The sequence below is a fragment of the Sorex fumeus genome, unplaced genomic scaffold (assembly GCF_029834395.1).
Source record: "Sorex fumeus unplaced genomic scaffold, SorFum_2.1 ptg000095l, whole genome shotgun sequence".
Classification (NCBI taxonomy): Eukaryota; Metazoa; Chordata; class Mammalia; order Eulipotyphla; family Soricidae; genus Sorex; species Sorex fumeus.
In genome coordinates, this window is record NW_026606152.1 from 18,148,800 (window position 1) to 18,157,714 (window position 8,915).

The 8,915-nt window shown below is 37.1% G+C and overlaps 1 pseudogene; it reads left to right on the forward strand.

Annotated features, from left to right (window-relative positions):
• The first annotated feature begins 984 nt into the window (after positions 1-984).
• On the forward strand, positions 985-1,083 carry LOC130040948 (uncharacterized; annotated as a pseudogene).
• Positions 1,084-8,915: the final 7,832 nt, after the last annotated feature.

Below are 8,915 nucleotides of genomic sequence, written 5' to 3' on the forward strand. Positions count from 1 at the left end.
TTATTTTTTGTGTGTTTACACAGGTTCTGCTTCCAATTCCTTCATGCATGAGGCTCCTTCAAGCTTGGGGAGAGTGGTCTTAAGCGTACCTATAGCTGGTAGCAGAGTTCATCAGCTACCGGGGCTCTAATCAGGAGGTGAGGGAAACTAACCCCGACCCTTCCAAGGTGCCCAGGTGAGGAAAGCCAGGTGCGGGGTCAGGACACTGTAATTTTAGACATATTTGGAATTAATTTTAGATCGAAAAGTACACATCATTCAAACTACTTATGTGCTTAGTAATAAATTACTATACACTTGTTCAATCACCTCAGAGACCCCACTCTGCTCAGAGAACTAGATTTTTAATTACAGGTCTGTTTTGCCTGTGTGTCATGACTGAGAATCACTATCAGTAGATATGAAACTGACTATACACAAAGATGCACACAGGCTACTTTGAGTCATCTGTGTTGCTAATATGTGTTGGCCATTAAACTTCACTGAGACCCTTTTTTCTGTCCTTTACAGGAGCCTCATGAGTCTCACCTTCCTTTCAAGTTGAACTTGTAATAAGGTGGAATGAAATCATCAATATGCTCCTCACGTCTTCATTCAGGAGAAAAATCCGACTTACATTCAAGGTGGTCAAATTGCAGACAACACCATCCACCTTTTCCTGGAGATGTACAAGGGACTGAGGTGAGAACAGCAAAAGGCTCTAGTTTAATGGTCTTAATGAAGGTTTCAGGGAAGGGCATTAAACAAGACTCATATACTATCTTCCAAAAGAATTATTTTGTAAAACTGATGCCTTGGGTATGGAAAAAGATAATATGGTAAAAACCATATTTTTCTTTCTGGGACATTAAAGTTCTAAATCTATCTATTCAAGCTGCTTTGAAATACATACCTTGCTTATGAATCACTGTCTGCCATAGGAGTGAGTAAGGACAACCCTCAAATTAATAAGTAGAGAAAAATATGGAAAAATTAACTCATACTATATTTGATGACATATATATTAAAATTGAAATGATACATAGATTAGCATTGTCCTTGCACAGAGATGACATGCAAACTTGTAAAGTGTTCCATATTGTTGTTGCAAGAAGAATTAACAGGGCTACTTTAAGCTAAGACAATCTGCACAAGTACAAAAATTCTACATAAAGATAGCACAAATCCCCATCACAACAATCTCTCTCAATGTCAATGGACTAAATGTGCCAATTCAGAGGCACAGAATGGGAAGATGAATTATAAAACTGAACCCAATATTCTGCTGCCTGAAGAAACACTTCTGAACAATCAAAGCAACCATGGGCTCAAATTCAAAGGCTGGAAAACAATTCTTCAAGAAAGAAAAGAACACCTCCACAAAGCTGGAGTGGCCATACTAGTATCAGACCACATGGACTTCAGGCTATAGGTTATAAGAGACAGTGAAGGTCATTTCTTCATGATCATGGGATCTGTACATCAGAAAAAACTCACCCTCCTCAATGTAGATTCTCCTCATGACAGACCAGCAAAATACTTAAAAACAACTTCTAATTGACTTAAAGAAAAACATTGATAGCAACACAATACTAGTTGGAGATTTCAACACTACTTTGTCACTTCTCAATAGATCAAACAGACTAAATCTCAGCAAGGAAATATTTTCTTTAAGGGAAGTAATGAACAACTGTTGGCTTAGAGAAGAAATCAAAGAGGAAATAAAAAGTTTCCAGAAACAAATGAGAATGAGTACACTAGCTACCAGAACTTGTGGGACACAGCAAAAGCAGTGTTAATAGGAAAGAGTATAGCTCTGCCAGAATTCATCAGGAAGAAAGAGAGGATCTACATGAATTAATTAGAGCTCAAGATTTTGGAAAATGACCAACAAAAGTAGTCCAAACTAGGCTGGAGGAAGGAAATAATAAAACTTGTACCAGACGACAATGAGCTAGAATCCCAAAATACAATCCAAAAGACCAATAAGAGCAAAACCTGGTTCTTTGAGAAAATAAATAAGATCAATAAACCATGAGAAGCCTCTCAAATTAACAAAGAGAAAGAATTCTAATAAATCAAATCAGAAATGCAAATGGGCATATCCTAATTGAAACTACAGAAATCCATAGGATCATCAGAGATTATATTGAGAAACTTTGCAGCAGGAAATGAGAGAATCTTGAATAAATTAATAAATTTTTGGATTCCAATTGCCTCCCAACGTTGAACCAAGAAGATTTGGAATACTTGAACCTATCACTCCCAAGGAAATTGAAATGATGGTCAAAAGTATCCCCCCCAAACAGAATCCCTGGCCCAGATGGATTCAATAGTGAAATATTTCAAACCTTTAAAGAGGAAATGCTGCCAACATTTTTCAAGATTTTCCAGGAAATTGAAGAATCAGAAATACTCCCAAATAGTTTCTATGAGGCAAAGATCACCCTAATACTCAAAACAGACAGAGACACCACATAAAAAGAAAATTACAGACCTATTTCCTTGATGAATACAGATACACAGATTCTCAAGAAAATACCAGCAAAGAGAATCCAGTAACTCAACAAAAGATCACACACTATGACCAAGTAAGTTTATCTTGGGGATGCAAGGATGGCTTAACATTCTCTAGTCAATCAACAGAATACACCATCTCAATAAAATAAAGATAGTCATATGATCATATCAATATATGTAGATAAAGCATTTGATGACATCCAGCACCTATTCATGATGAAAAACTCTCAACAAAATGGGAGTTGAAAGTACTTTCCTCAATCTAGTCAAAGCAAATTACCACAAACCCAAAGCAAGCGTTATTCTCAATGGGGAAAAACTAAAGGCTTGGAGCAGAAATCAATGAGCTAGAATCCCAGAATACAATCAGGCACAAAACAAGTTACCCACTCTCACCACTCCTATTCAACATAGTACTTGAAGTACTTGCCATATGATTTCGGTAAAAAAAAAAAAAAAAAAAAAGATATCAAGGGCATCCAGATAAAAAAGGAAGAACTCAAGCTTTTATTATTTGGAGACGATATGATACTATACTTAGGAAATCCCAAAGAATCTACAAAAAAGCACCTGGGAACAATAGATTTCTTTAGTAAAGTAGCATATTACAAAAGTAATATCCGGTACTCCATGTCTTTCCCATATATTAATAATGAAAGAGAAAAAAGAGATAGAGAAAAACAATCCCATTCACAATAATACCTCAGAAAATCTAGTATATTAGAATCAACTAAAAAGGTTAAGGAACTATACCAAAAAAAAAAAACCTACAAAACACTACTTCACGAAAAAAGAGAGTATATGAGGAAATGGAAACACATCCCATGCTCATAGATTGAGAGATTTAGTACTGTCAAAATGGCAATACACCCCAAAGCTCTATAAAGATTTAATGCACATTCTATAAGGATACCCATGATATTTTTCAAAGAAATTGATTAAACACTCTTGAAACTCATACACAACCTTCTCTCCCATGAAGAGCTAAAGCAATCTTTGGTAAAAAGAAGAAGGGAACACCTTCCCCAACTTCAAACCCTACTACAAAGTTGTAGTAATCAAAATATCATGACATTCATATAAAGACAGGCCTCAGAACAATGGAATATAGTCAAATATCCTGACGCTGGCCCTCAGATTATTATTACCGAATCTTTCATAACGGCTCAAGAAATATGAAGTTGAGCTAGGAACTCTCTTCAGCAACTGGTGCTGGGAAAACTGGACAGCAACATGCAAAAAAAATGAACTCAGATCTCTTTATAGTGCCAGGCACAAAGTCAGATCAAATGTATTAAAGACCTCAATATCATACCTGAATTCTTAAGATATATGGAGAAAAATGTGGGAAGATCCCTTCATGACATTCAAGCTAATGGAAACTTCTAGAATGAAACACCACTGACCAAGGAAGAGGAAGTGAAGATAAACAAATGAGACTACATTAAACTAAGAAGTTTCTGCAACTTAGAAAAAATGGTGCCCATGATAAAAAGAGAGCCCACGTAATGGGGAAAAATTATTTATGCAATACCCATACAATTAACCTCAAAATTCTGATTCCTGTATCATTAAGAACACTAAGTAGTTCCTGTGAATTTTATTCTTCCTCACATATATTTACTCTAAAATATTTTAGATTTCCTTTTAAACCACAGGTAAAAAGGTAAAATTATAAGTCTTTTTAAAAATAAAAAATAACCACTATACATAGCCAGGTGCGACCCAAAAAACCAAAAAAGCAAGCAAGCCAGGAAGCAAGCAAGAAAGAAATTAAAAATTAAAAACTAATGCTGTTTGCAATGCTAAGTATCAATCCCAGATCATCATACAATGGAAGGCAAATGCTCTATCACTGAGTTATATCCCTGTTCTGAAACATTTAAAAAGGTCTTATTTGATGTGTCATTGCATTTTATTTTTTAAAAAATGCTCTTCTTAGTATACCTTGTCGCCACTGTACCGCCTACTTCTTGACCTTTGCTTCTCTTGTATATTTTACCTCTAAGCCTCAGTTGTCACCTTATCCTTCCTATAGCCATGCTTTCCTTTGCCAAACTTTCCAAGATCATGTCTGGCTTGCTTTAACTTGGCATAAAATGGAAACCTTATTTTCTGTATCTTCTCACGCTAGAGGTGATGATGTTTTCGACCCAGGAGAACTCTTTTCTGGGGAGATTTCTGGCTGTTTCTACTTGACTTCAAAATATCTAAAGGCAAGTCATCATCTTTTTGTGTGTGTGTTTTTGGGTCACACCTGGCGATGCACAGGGTTTACTCCTGGTTCTGCACTCAGGAATTACACCTCACGGTGCTTGGGGGGGAACATACAGGATGCTGGCAATCTAACCTGGGTAGGCCGTGTGCAAGGTAAATGCCCTACATGCTGTATAGCTCCAGCTCCCCCCCCCCCGCATCCCCATAATTCATCATCTTGAGGGCCTCAGATTTTTACCTTCCATTTAGAAACTTCATCTTTACATTTACACAGTAAATTGAAACCACAAAACCATTGGATGACATGTTATAAGGGTAGCAGCCATGAGCAAACATTGATAACCCGTATGTTGGCATGAATGAATTCTGTCTCAGAGGCTTCACTTCTGAGGATACCTGTCACTACCTCCTTTCTGTTACATGTCCGAGGATCAGAATCTACATCAGGCCATCAGGGAGATGCAGATCAAAACCACAATGAGATACCATCTCACACCTCAGAGACTGGCCCACATTCAAAAGAACAAAAGCAACCGATGCTGGCGTGGATGTGGCGAGAAAGGGACACTCCTTCACTGTTGGTGGGAATGTCCACTGGTTCAGCCCTTCTGGAAAACAGTATGGACGATTCTCAAAAAATTAGAAATTGAGCTCCCATTTGACCCAGCAATACCACTCCTGGGAATATATCCCAGAGAGGCAAAAATGTATAGTCGAAGTGACATCTGCACTTGTTTGTTCATTGCAGCACTCTTTACAATAGCCAGAAACTGGAAGAAACCTGAATGCCCAAGAACAGATGACTGGTTAAAGAAACTTTGGTACATCTACACAATGGAGTACTATGTAGCTGTTAGAAAAGATGAAGTCATGAAATTTACATACAAGTGGTACAATATGGAAAGTATCATGCTAAGCGAAATGAGTCAGAAAGAGAGGGATAGACATAGAAAGATTGCATTCATCTGGGGGATATAAAGTAACAAAGTATGAGATTAATACCCAAGAATAGCTGAGATCAGCACCAGGAGGATTACTCAATAACTTAGAGGCCAGCCGGGTATCCTAGAAGAAAGGGCTGTTCAGATAGAGAAGGGAGCACCAAATAAAGGATGTTTGGAGGATCCTCCCAGGAGGGGAGATGCATGTAGAAAGTAGACTATGGACTGAACATGTTTGCCACTCAATGCCTCTTTTGCAGACCACAACACCCAAAAGGAGAGAGAGAACACAGGGGATTGCCCTGCCACAGACACAGGGGGGATGGGGGGATGGGGGTGGGAGGGATATTATCCATGGTGGTGGAAAATGGGCACTGGTGGAGGGATGGGTATCTGATCATTGTATAATTGAAACCAAAGCACAAAAAATTGTAAATCTACAACTTTAAAAAAAATAAAATAAAATTAAGGGGAAAAAAAAAAAAGAAATTGTCCACCCGAAAGCTAGCCTTCCACTGGGATCAGAATCCTTGATCCATCTAACTTGAAATTTTTCATTCATGACTTGTTGACCTTGTTTCAGGCTGAGGCATCCAGTGCATAAACTCAGCTTTCCCGTTGTTTCCACAGGAAATCCAAATACCTAAGAATGTTATCATATCTGACGCCACTGTTAAAGATTTTATTGGAATCCCACGGTACGATACTATCATTAATGTTATAATATTACTGTTCTCCATAGTCCGGATCTCCCCAAAGAAATCTCTACCCTCCTCCCTCCAAGTGCAGACTCCAGTTTATCATGCTCCTGAACGTACTTCTTATAGTTTCACTCAGGTTCTCCCGTAAAGTGCACAAGTTAAGTTCATACCACTCCAAGTTCTTATTCCTAAACTACCAGAGTGGGCTTGGTCCTCAAGCTTGTGTTCTCCCTTGAAGAAATACCGTGCTTCCTTTCTCTATGTCTCTCTTTGCTTGCTTTGTTAAACAAGTGTTCTCCTTGAACATATATTCCATTCCACCCTACACCTGTTTCACAAGTTTCTAAGTGTTTTTCAGTAAAATCTATTTTGCTTCCCTAAACTAAAAATTTTAAAACACCAGAGCATTGTTAAAACCAATGTTTGTATCTTTTAAACCACAAATTTTGAAAATGAACGGTGGTAAAGCAATGGAATACTACTCAGTTGTATGAAGTGAAATCTTCTTATTATTTGTATAAAAATGGATAACATGAGGATATTATGTTTAGTGACATAAACCAGGCAGAGAAAGATAGGTATCCAACAAGTTCATGCATATGTGGCATATGGAGAAATCTAATTAATAGAATAAAATGAGACAGACAAACGTCTAAAACATTATTTATATTCTATGATGTATAATTCAATTAATAATGGTTTCTCATACACATAATTCCAACATGACACTCCTCATTCTCTCAAAGAATAAACCCTCCCTATCCCCCCAAAACCCCAGAATCCCTCACTCCCAATCCCCTGACTCAATTGTGTGGATCAGTTCTCCCCTTACATTGCTCTTGAACCTTTGTTGCTACCTTGCTGTTTGTCTTTAAAATCCACATATGAGAAAAATCTCTCTGTATCTGTTCCTTTCCTTAAGGCTAACTTTACATGCATGATATCCTCTAGTTTCATCCTATGTTGAAAATTGCATAATTCTGATCTTTCCAAGCAATCAAAACAAACTTTAGAACTAGGAGACTATTTAGTTTCCAAATGGAAAGGTGTAATCAAAGTGGAAAAACTGAACAACGGTGAATGACAGAGTAGGCCTTTCAGTAGTGAGTGTAATATGATACATGTACTTTGACTCTGCATAATCCGAAAATTTATGAAATTCTATAATATAATTCTATAAAGTAATTTTAAATAATCAAAAATTATTTGAATAATTTTCATTTATCTATGATTTTGACGTATCTTTTGTGTCAAACTATCAAAAATAAAAATAATGTGAGTGATACAGACATGGTGTATCACTATACTTTTAAACAAGAGAAGTGTTAAAATTTCTGTGCCTTGATGAACTGTCATATAAATTGACTCCAAAATCAAATTAATGTACTCAAGGAAAAATAGAAGTCAACCAATTTAATCTTAATTTAATCTTTTACCTTCACTCAGGTTCCCATCTGCTGATCTCTGGCAGACAAAACAATTTTTATTTTATTTTATTTTTTTAAAATTTTTATTAGTGAAACACCATGAGGTACAGTTCTACATTTACAAATTTTTGTTCTTGGGTTTCGATTATACATTGATCAAATGCCCATTCCTCCACCAGTCCCCATTTTCCACCACCATGGATTCCAGTATTCCTCCCACACTGATCCCCCCATTCCCACCCTGCTACTGTGGCAGTCATTCCCTTTTATTCTCTCTCTCCTTTTGGGTGTTGTGGTCTACAAAAGAGGCATTGAGTTGCAATTATGTTCCATCCATAGTCACAATTCTTATTTTCAAAGGAGTTCTTGGCAGAGATTTGGCATTCTTTGCTAGCAACCAACTCCTTTTCTTCTGCTTTTTTTTCTAGAAATACATACTTATACTCAGACTGACTAGTCATGGCACCAAATTGACAAATGTACCTGTTTTTACTTCAGTTCTGTTTCCAAATTATCACATATTATTAGCAGTGGATAGAAAATAACTAGCCCAAATTTCTTCGGGGAAAGGGAAATGTTTATGCTTTTCTTAGTTTGGAAAATCCCTGTCACTATTATAGTGACATTCATCTAAATTTGTAAACAAAATGATTAAGAAGAGGTAAACCATGACTGCCACTTCAAGGAAGAACGGGCTTTCAGCAAATATCATTGGTTTCAGAAGGATGGCTCTGGCTTGGATGGGGGACAAACATGAGGGCTGTGAGCTACCAGCAGTTAACACATGCTCTGGGGCTATGTGGTGACACTGCTGAGAAATGTCGAGAGCCGTGATTAGGTAGGGTTGTGGGGGAGAATGGAATGATGACAAGAAAATAGAGCAACAGGACAAGATGATAGATTCCTTTGTATAAAAGTTTTCATCTCTAATGTATTAATCTGTGAAAGAGAACCAACTTCTTATCATTCTTCCTGGCAAAATATTATCCTTACATAGTGCTTCAGGAAAAAAAACGCTCCCCTTGTTAGGTAATATAGCCTGAATATCTGTGAGCTCTCTCTATGTATACACTGCTGATGACTGAAACCAATCTCTCTATTTAACTATCTAAACTGCAATGGTCTCACCA